Consider the following 9,308-nt stretch of genomic DNA (forward strand, 5'->3'; position numbering starts at 1 on the left):
ATGCACATCTCCGTGCACATGTGCGAATGTTTCTTTAGGACGTATTCTTAGAAGTGGAGTTGCTACCTCAAAGAAGTCTTTCAATTAACAAGCACCTAATGAATGCCTACTATGTGGTAGGTGCTGTTCTAGGTGCTGGGAAGACATCAGGGAACTAGAAAGCCACATGTCCCTGCCCCGATGGAGCCGAAATCCTAGTGGATGATGTTTCCAGTTTTTATCTTGATAGATGCTGCCACATTGCTCTCCAAGTACTGGCATCCTCAGCTCACTTCTGGGGTGGGGGCAGATGGATGGAAACCTTGGCCTTTGCTCTCTGCATGACTTTTAGGGTCAGCGCCTGGGACGGTCGGTCCATCTGGAGTCGTGGGGTGTAAAGTGAGGGGAGATGGGGCTGGAAGGGTCAACTGAGGAGTGGGAGGCAGAGAAAAAAAGTCTACGGGAAACTTGCATCTAAGCTTCCTTGATCGCACCACTAGGGGGCCTATGGGAGGTGGGGTTAAAGAATCAAGGACGGAAACATCCTCCAAGGTTATACCACTGTGGGAAGCAGTGAGGAACAGTCAGCTCTGGGAGGTACCACTGGATAGCGGGCAACTATTTTAGACCAAACCATTGTGTGGGAGACGCTAAGGGCCGCTTCCACCCATGTAGGACAAGCCCCTAATGGAGGCAGCAATGGCACTACCTTGGCCATTTGAAGCCTATAACCATCCTCCCGGCTCCCGTCCCTGGCAGTCACCACTGTCGGACAGGCCACCAGCTCTCCTAAGCTCCAGTTGTATCTTCTTGGGCCCCTACTTAATTTTTTGACTTTCCAACAGCGGCTTGCGCGTGCAGGGGCACGCAATTGGATCCAGGGGGTGGGGGGCGGGCTACAGGGCTCGTTCTGAGACCTGATTGGTCAACGCGAGCTTTCAAATCTCCTAAGCTTTTTCTGTGCGCACAAGGCTCATAGCCCTCCTCCCATTCCGTCGCACGCCGAGCTCCAATTGGTCGCTGACTTGGCGCAGGCGCAGTGGTTGCTTGACCGTCGTTCGGGGCTGTGGTGGAACAGAGGTTCAAATCCCGTTTTGGCGCTTCAGTCTGTTCGCTTGGTTAATTCCTGTAGCAAAGTTCACAGAGATTACTGGCTTGTAGGCAGCTCTGCCTCTTAGTGCACGGTGATGGCACGGTGATGGAGGCCGACCTCGTGTGAGCTCCTGCAGTCTTGTGTTCCCACTCAGACCTAAACTCAGTCACAAACCCAGCAGGTGCCTCTCCCTGCACTCAGTCGTTCTTTCAGTACATTCATTCATTCTCTCCATTGCTAAAGTTGCATCGTCGGATTTGGGATTTAGGAAAACTTTAGAAATCATTTTATTGGCAGAACTCCTTCCTGCTTTGGTGGAGGGCTCCTGGCCCCAGGACCACAGAGCAGGGCTGCCTTAGACGAGACCAGCCTCCAGCAGCTGGTGCTTTTGTGATGAAATATTTTCCCATGTGGGTTTTCTTTTTGTGGTTAATTCCAGAAATATGTTAAAGACCTGGACCCAAGCTTAATATCTTGAAACAGTATTGCAATCTAGTTTTAAAATGCAACATAAAATCTTTATTTAAAGGCAATAAAGGCTGAGCATGGTGGCTCACGCCTGTAATCCCAGCACTTTGGGAGGCTGAGGCGAGAGGATTGCCTGAGCCCATGGGTTCGTAACCAGCCTGGGCAACATGGCAAGACCTATCTCTACAATAAATCAGAAAATAATTAACTGGGTGTGGTGGCATGCACTTGTGGTTCCAGCTACTTGGAAGGCTGAAGCAGAAGGATCGCCTGAGCCCAGCAGGTCAAGGCTGCAGCGACTGTGAGCGTGCCACTGTACTCCAGGGTGGGTAACAGAGTGAGACTCTGACTCAAAAACAAAAATCAAATAAACAATAAATAAACAAAGGCAATAACAAAAATTCCTGTGTTTACAGCCTACATTTCCAACATTTCCTCTTCTGATGCATAGGACAGTGGGAAAAGCTACATAGTGAAGGAAAAAAAAAGGAAAGTAAAAGTATGGGGAGAAAAAGCAAACCCTAAAAGTGAATACAAGCATACACGAATGAATCTCTTAATCAAACTAATAACCCACAGAATAAATCCTTCTCCCAGCTAACTTTTGAATGGAGTTCTCTGGCTTTGTCAGTCTTGGTCACTACAAAGGATTCATGTGCATAAACTTCATTATTCAATTTTCTTTTCTTTTCATCAGGAGTTCTGAATGCTTCTTGTTTCTTTTAATAAGAATGTTGACATTTACCTAAAATCAATTTCTTCAGGACAAGGGCAGCAAACTGGAAACAGACAGACAGACAGACAGATAGACATTAAATCTGTTCCTTGGCTGGGCTTGTTGGCTTAGCCTGTAATCCCAGCACTTTGGGAGGCCTAGGCAAGTGGATTGCCTGAGCCCGCGGGTTCGAGACCCCCCCGGGTAACTTGGCGAGACCTCGTCTCTACAATACATCAAAAATGAGCCGGGCATGGTAGTGCGCGCCTGTAGTTCCAGCTACTTGGAAGGCTGAGGCGGAAGGATCGCCGGAGCCCAGCAGGTCGAGGCTGTGGTGGCCGGGAGTACCACTGCACTCCAGTCTGGGCTCCAACTCAAAAAAAAAAAATCTGTTCCTTGTCAGGAATTGCCTGGAAATATAAGTCAGCACTCATAAGAAGCACTCTCACTCTCCTCCCTGGTTCCTTCATTTCTTCATTTTTCCAACTCCTATAGTAGCCCAGGTCACTTGTTTCTGGCTGCTGAGAGTGGCAACCCAGTGTGGTGCTAGTCATTAACCCTTTCCTGGAATTCCACTCTGAGCTTTCACTGTTTTTCTATGTGGCTGTTGAGAAGTCATAATTTGTGACTGCCCCTACTTGCTTGGTCACTGCACCATCCTGGGAAGTACGTGACCTCAGGTCAGGCAGCTCCCTAAAGCTGACGCAGATCCTGAAAGAGCTTTCCAGGGTCTTGGGTGGCACATGCACAGTCTACTCCTCTACATATGATCAGGGAGCTGATCCTCTAAAATTGTGGTGCTGCTGTTCCTGCAGGGTAACTTAAAGAGGGGAATTAGTGGGATGAGCCATAGCCCCTGCCATTACAGCTGGTCTTGGACAACTGCAGGAGGGAATGATAAATACCCAGACTTTTCAAGGACAGTCAGACACAGGGCCTGAGTTGACAATGATATCTGGAGACCTGAAGTGTCACTGTGGCCCCACTGTTAGAGGTGGGAGTGTACAAGAAGTAGACAATAAATAGAGTCCTGGCCAAAGTCCAGTTTACAGTGGGACTTTATGTAACTTATGGTGGGGCATTGGGTCTGAGGTCCCAACCAATGGTCATTTTGCTGGTCTTTGGATGTGTAATTGAGATTGACATAATTGGCAGTTGGTACAACTCCTACATTGATTCCCTGGCCTGTGGGGTAAGAGCTGTGTTAGTGGGGAAGGCTAAGTGGAAGCTTCTGGTACTGCCTGTATTGGTTTCCTGGGGCTTTCATAACAAAGTACCACAAACTGAGTGACTTAAATAACAGAACTTTATTGTTCTCACAGTTCTGGAGACTAGAAGTTTAAAGTCAAGGTGTCAGCAGGGTTGGTTCCTTCTGAAGGCTGTGAGGGAGAATCTGTTCCCTGACCTTGTCCTAACTTCTGGTGGTTTGCTGTCAATCTTCAGTGTTCCTTGCTTGCAGAAACATCCCCCTAATCTCTATCTTCATCTTCACATGGCATTTTCTCTCTGTGTATGTCTGTGTCCAATTTCCCCTTCTTATAAAACATCAGTCATATTGGATTAGGGACCCACTTGCTCCAATGACCTCATCCTAACTTAACTAATTACATCTAGAATGACTTTATTTCCACATAAGGTTGCATTCTGAGGTACTGAGGATTAGGTCTTCAACATATGAATTTTGGAGGGACACAATTCAACCCATAACACTACCCTTTACTCAGCAAAGATAACAGATCAAAAGCAATATTGGTTCCTGGGACTATGGCTGAGATTAGTGACACCTTTAAGAATTAAAGGGCTGGGCTCAGTGGCTCAGCCTGTAATCCCGCGCTTTGGGAGGCCGAGGTGAGTGAATTGCCTGAGCCCACGGGTTCGAGACTCGCCTGGGTAATTTGGCGAGACCTCATCTCTACAATAAATCAAAAATTAGCTGGGCGTGGTAGTGCGCACCTATAGTTCCAGCTACTTGGAAAACTGAGGCGGAAGGATTGCCAGAGCCCAGCAGGTCGAGGCTGTGGTGGTCAGGAGCGTGCCACTGCCCTCCAGCCTGGGCGACAGAGTGAGACTCCAACTCAAAAAAAAAAAAAAAAAGATTTTAAAGGATGCGGGGATGATATTCCTATCATGTTTCCATCTAATTTGTCAGGCTGGCCCCTTCAGAAACTGGCTAGATCCCGAAAGTTGACTGTGGACTGCCACAGTTCAACCAGATAACAGTAGCCCCATAGGTAGCCAGATGTAGTATTGCTGCTAGGGAAGAGCTACATGGTCTTGTGGCCCTCAGTTTGTCGAATGAATTCTTTTCTATCCCTATCAGAAAATAATATCAAAAACAGTTTACAGTCTCACAGAATGGGCAACAATATTCATTACAGTTTTGCTCCAAAGCTATTTTAGCTCTTCTGTTTTCTGTCATAATTAGCACAAGGTGATCTGGACTGTCTGGACATCCCAGAGAACGTCACATTGATTCATGACATCAATTGCAGCATGTAGGAGGGGGCCAGCACAGTGAAGGACTTGCTAACACCCATGGGTTCCAGAGGATGGGAGGTGAACACTAAAAATTTAAGAGCCTGCCACATGCCTAAAAATGTTAGGAGTTCAGTGGTCCAGATACCAGAGCATTCCCTCCAAAGTAAAAAACAAATGATTGCATCTTGCATCTCCCACCACAAAGGGAGGACAATGCCTGGTGGGTCTCCTCAGATTCTACAGGTCGCGCATTCTTTAAAAAAAAAAAATTATGTAATTTTTAAACTTTTGAGTCAGAGTCTCACTGTTGCTTAGGCTAGAGTGCAGTGGCACGCTCATGGCCATTGCAGCCTCAACCTGCTGGGTTCAGGCAATCCTTCTGCCTCAGCCTTTCAAGTAGCTGGAATCACAGACACGTGCCATCATGCCCAGCTAATTTTTTGATTTATTGTAGAGGTGAGGACTCGCCATGTTGCCCATGCTGGTCTCAAACTCCTGAGCTCAGGCAATTCTCTCACCTAAGTGCTGGGATTACTTTGAGCCACTGTGCCCAGCCCAGGTAGCACATTCTACACGTGGGAATATTGCTTTAGCCCATATATCATGTGACATAGAAGACTACCAGTTTTGAATGGAACCCATCGCAGGAAAGGGCCTTGCAGCAGGTTCAGGATGCAGTTTAAGAAGCTCTGTTGTTTGGGCTATGTGACCCAACAGCCACTATAGTGCTGGAAGTATCAGTGGTAGGAAAAGATGGTGAAGAATTTGTAGCAAGCTCTAGTGAGTGTATTCCAGTCGAGACTCCTAGGCTTCTGGAGAAGGCTCAAGACATCTACAGTGGAGAATTATACATTTTAAAAAATGGCCCTGGGATATCCTGACACAGGCTACAACATGGATGAACCTTGAGGACATTATGCTAAGCGACATTATGCCAGTCACAAAAGGGCAAATGTCATACAATTTCACGTATATGGGATACGTAGAATAGTCAAAATCACAGAGACAAAGTACAATGGGGGTTGCCAGGGGTTCGTGGGAGAAGGGAATGGGGAGTTGCAGTTTAATAGGCACAGGGTTTCAGTTATGCAAGAGGAGAGAAACTTCTGGAAATCTTTTGCACAACAATGTGAATATAGTTAACACTATTGTGCTGCACACTTAGAGATGGTTAAGATGATAAAAAAGGGCCGGGCTTGGTGGCTCAGCCTGTAATCCCACGCTTTGGGAGGCTGAGGTGAGTGGATTGCCTTACCCGTGGGTTCGAGACCTGCCCAGGCAACTTGGCGAGACCTTATCTGTACAATAAATCAAAAATTAGCCGGGTGTGGTAACGCGCACCTGTAGTTGCAGCTACTTGGAAGGCTGAGGCGGAAGGATTGCCGGAGCCCAGCAGGTCGAGGCTGCGGTGGCCGGGAACAGCCACTGCACTCCGGTCTGGACGACAGACTGAGACTCCAACTCAAAAAAAAAGAAAAAAAAAAAAGATAAAAAAAAGAAGAGATTTCAGAATCTTGTAAATAAAAATGACAAACATTATTTCTTCCATCATAAAATAAAACGTCCTGTTACGTTACTGGGATCTAATAGACAGAATGCTTGACTACGGAACACCAAGGGATCATGTGTCTGGAACTGTCCATCATGAGCTGGGAGTTTGAACACAACCAAGGAGCCTCCTGGGGTTCATATCTGGCTTTCAGTTGTTTGTTACAGTCCAGTTGTCTGAACAGTTATCTTTTTGTAGAACATCAGTGGTACTTTGTAATAGCCACCCAATCCTTTTATATTTACATACGAGGGAGGACCCCAAAACTCAGAATTTATTTATAAAAAATTGTGTATTATTCTTACATGTTTAATCTTCATTCACCTTCAAAATACTCTCTGTTTGATGTAATACACCTATCAAGATACTTTTTCCACTGCTCAAAACAGTTTTTTTTTTGAGTTGGAGTCTCATTCTGTCGCCCAGACTGGAGTGCAGTGGCCGCTCCCGGCCACTGCAGCCTCGACCTGCTAGGCTCCGGCGATCCTTCCGCCTCAGCCTTCTGAGTAGCCGGAACTACAGGCGCGCGCTACCACACCCGGCTAATTTTTGATTTATTGTAGAGATGAGGTCTTGCCAAGTTGCCTAGGTGGGTCTCGAACCCATGGGCTCAGGTAATCCACTCACCTCAGCCTCCCAAAGGCGCGGGATTACAGGCTGAGCCACCGAGTCTGGCTTCAAAGCAGTTTTTGAACTTGTTCATTTTGATGCCTTTTAGTACTTCTGCCATTTTTTTATTTCACCCTTTCCACATCGTCAAAACATTTCCCTTTGAGGACTTTTTTCATTTGGGGAAACAAACAAGCAAGCAAACAAACAAAAATCACTCAGGGCAAGATCAGGTGAATAGAGACAATTTTAACATTTGTCTTCATTTGCGTTTTTCATGTTCTTCCTATCACTAGTAATAGCTTCTTACCACCTCATCCTCACACCAGTTCTCCATATCTGTGCAAATGCTCCTCATCCATCAAGTTTCAGCACCTGCTTTATCTCCTCTATGAGTAATATTTCCCTTGAAGGTGGTAACTGTGTCCTTTACAATTACTTTACTGCTTTATTGAGACAGTTTTGTTGATATACAATAAATTGCTTATATTTAAATTGTACACTTTGATGAGTTTTGACTTATATATACACCACAATCAATATAGCGAACATATTCACCACCCTGGAAAGTGTCCTCATGATCTTTTGTAATCCCTCCCTCCAGATCCTCCCTGCCCACCTCCTCAGGCATCTGCAGATCTGCTTTCTGTCAGCACAGAGAGTTTGTATCTTCTAGAATTTGTATAAATGGAATCATACAGTACGAATTCTTTTTAGTCTGTCTTCCTTCTCTCAGCATATTAAGATTCATCTAAGTTTTTTCATGTTTCTTTTTCTTTTTTTTTGAGTCAGGGGTCTGCAGGCTGGAGTACGGCGACAGGATTATGCCTCACTGCAGCCTCGACCTCCTGTGTTCAGGTGATCCTTCTGTCTCAGCCTCCCAAGTAGCTGGGACTACAGACGTGTACCACCACATATGGCTAATTTTTTGATTGTTTGTATAGACGAGGTCTTGTTGTTTCCCAGTCACTGTATCTGGCTGTTTCATGTTTCAATAGTTCATTTCTTTTCATTGTTGAGTAGTAGTTTTTTGAATGGATATTAAAAGACGGAGGCGCGCAGTGAGACTCCATACCCGTTAAGGCCAAGAGATTTAATGGGATGAGCATGGTGGCTACAGTACCTGAGGAACAGGCTGCAGCGTGGAGGCAGGGGTGTGGCAGGTTTTATAGAAATTTAAAGCGACCTGTCAGTTACCTATTGGTCGGCAGGTAAGGCATTTTTGGGATTGGCGGGGGCTTTCGCAGGCACGGGAATGGTGGGCTTTGTTGTGGAAGAAGAACCCGGAAAGCCTTGTCCGAGCCTCCATGTTAGTTTGTCCGGGTGCCTTCTTAGGCGGGCGTGCCATTTTAGGTGGGGGCCACGCCTAGGCTTAGCCTTTGGAGGGGGCGGGTTCCTCGTCGTGGTTGACTGGGGCCTTTCAGATATACCATAATTTGTTTATCCATTCACCTGTTGATGGACATTTGGGTTCTTCCCAGTTTGGGGCTATTACAAAGAAAGTTGCTATGAACATTTGCGTAGAAGTCTTTGTGTGGACGTATACTTTTATTTCTTTGGGGGTAAATAGCTAGGAGTGGAGTGGCTGGATTATATGTGTATGTTTAACTTTTAAAGAATCTTCCTAAAAGCACTAAATACAGATGACAAAAAGAAAGAATCTGCCAGATAATTTTCCAAAGTGGTTGTACCTTATGTTTCCATCAATGTGCATAAGGGTTCCAGTTTCTCCACATCTTCATCAACAAAGAGTATGGTCAGTCTTTTTAAATTTTAGCCATTCTAATAGATGCGTATCTGTAGAATGGTACCTCATTGTAATTTTAATTTGCATTTCCCTAATGAGTAATATTGTTGAGTGTTAGGTCAGTGAACTAGTGCCATTGGAATAAAGCAAATAATTGCACAGAGATTAGATTGAAAAATATAGTTTATTTAGAAAGTAGATTAGTGAGAGAGAGAGATTCACCTCCCCAAGGTTAGGGAGGGGGCCAAGACTTAAGGAAAAGCATGGCCTGGTCAGAACTCACAAAAACATGACCAGGCCAGAGCTTGACAAAAGCATGGTTGCTGCTGCTTGAGGTTGAATGCTTCTTAAACCGTTCCTTTGATGGGGGCGGGTTATTAAGGTGATTGGGTGGTAGTCTTTTTTACATCATAATGAAGGGGCAGGTAAGCACAGGTACTGAATTCACTGTGATGAACAACAGGCAGATGGGTGGGTTAGTCACATAACTGTTGCCATGGTGATGGGGTCTGTTTGTATCATGTAGGTCATGAAGAGTTGATTACAATAGGTTAGGTTAGTTTGGTTTTTTATGGCTAGAAGACAAATACTTGGAATAGAAAGGGAAATTGAGCCAGACTCGGTGGCTCAGCCTGTAATCCCATGCCTTTGGGAGGCTGAGGTGAGTGGA

The 9,308-nt window shown here is 45.6% G+C and overlaps 1 pseudogene; it reads right to left on the reverse strand.

Annotated features, from left to right (window-relative positions):
- Window positions 1-926: 926 nt before the first annotated feature.
- LOC103277259 overlaps window positions 927-9,308 on the reverse strand; it is a 93,289-nt pseudogene continuing 84,907 nt past the window's right edge.

The sequence above is a fragment of the Carlito syrichta genome, unplaced genomic scaffold (assembly GCF_000164805.1).
Source record: "Carlito syrichta isolate Samal-C Ts95f unplaced genomic scaffold, Tarsius_syrichta-2.0.1 Scaffold316816, whole genome shotgun sequence".
Taxonomy (NCBI): Eukaryota; Metazoa; Chordata; class Mammalia; order Primates; family Tarsiidae; genus Carlito; species Carlito syrichta.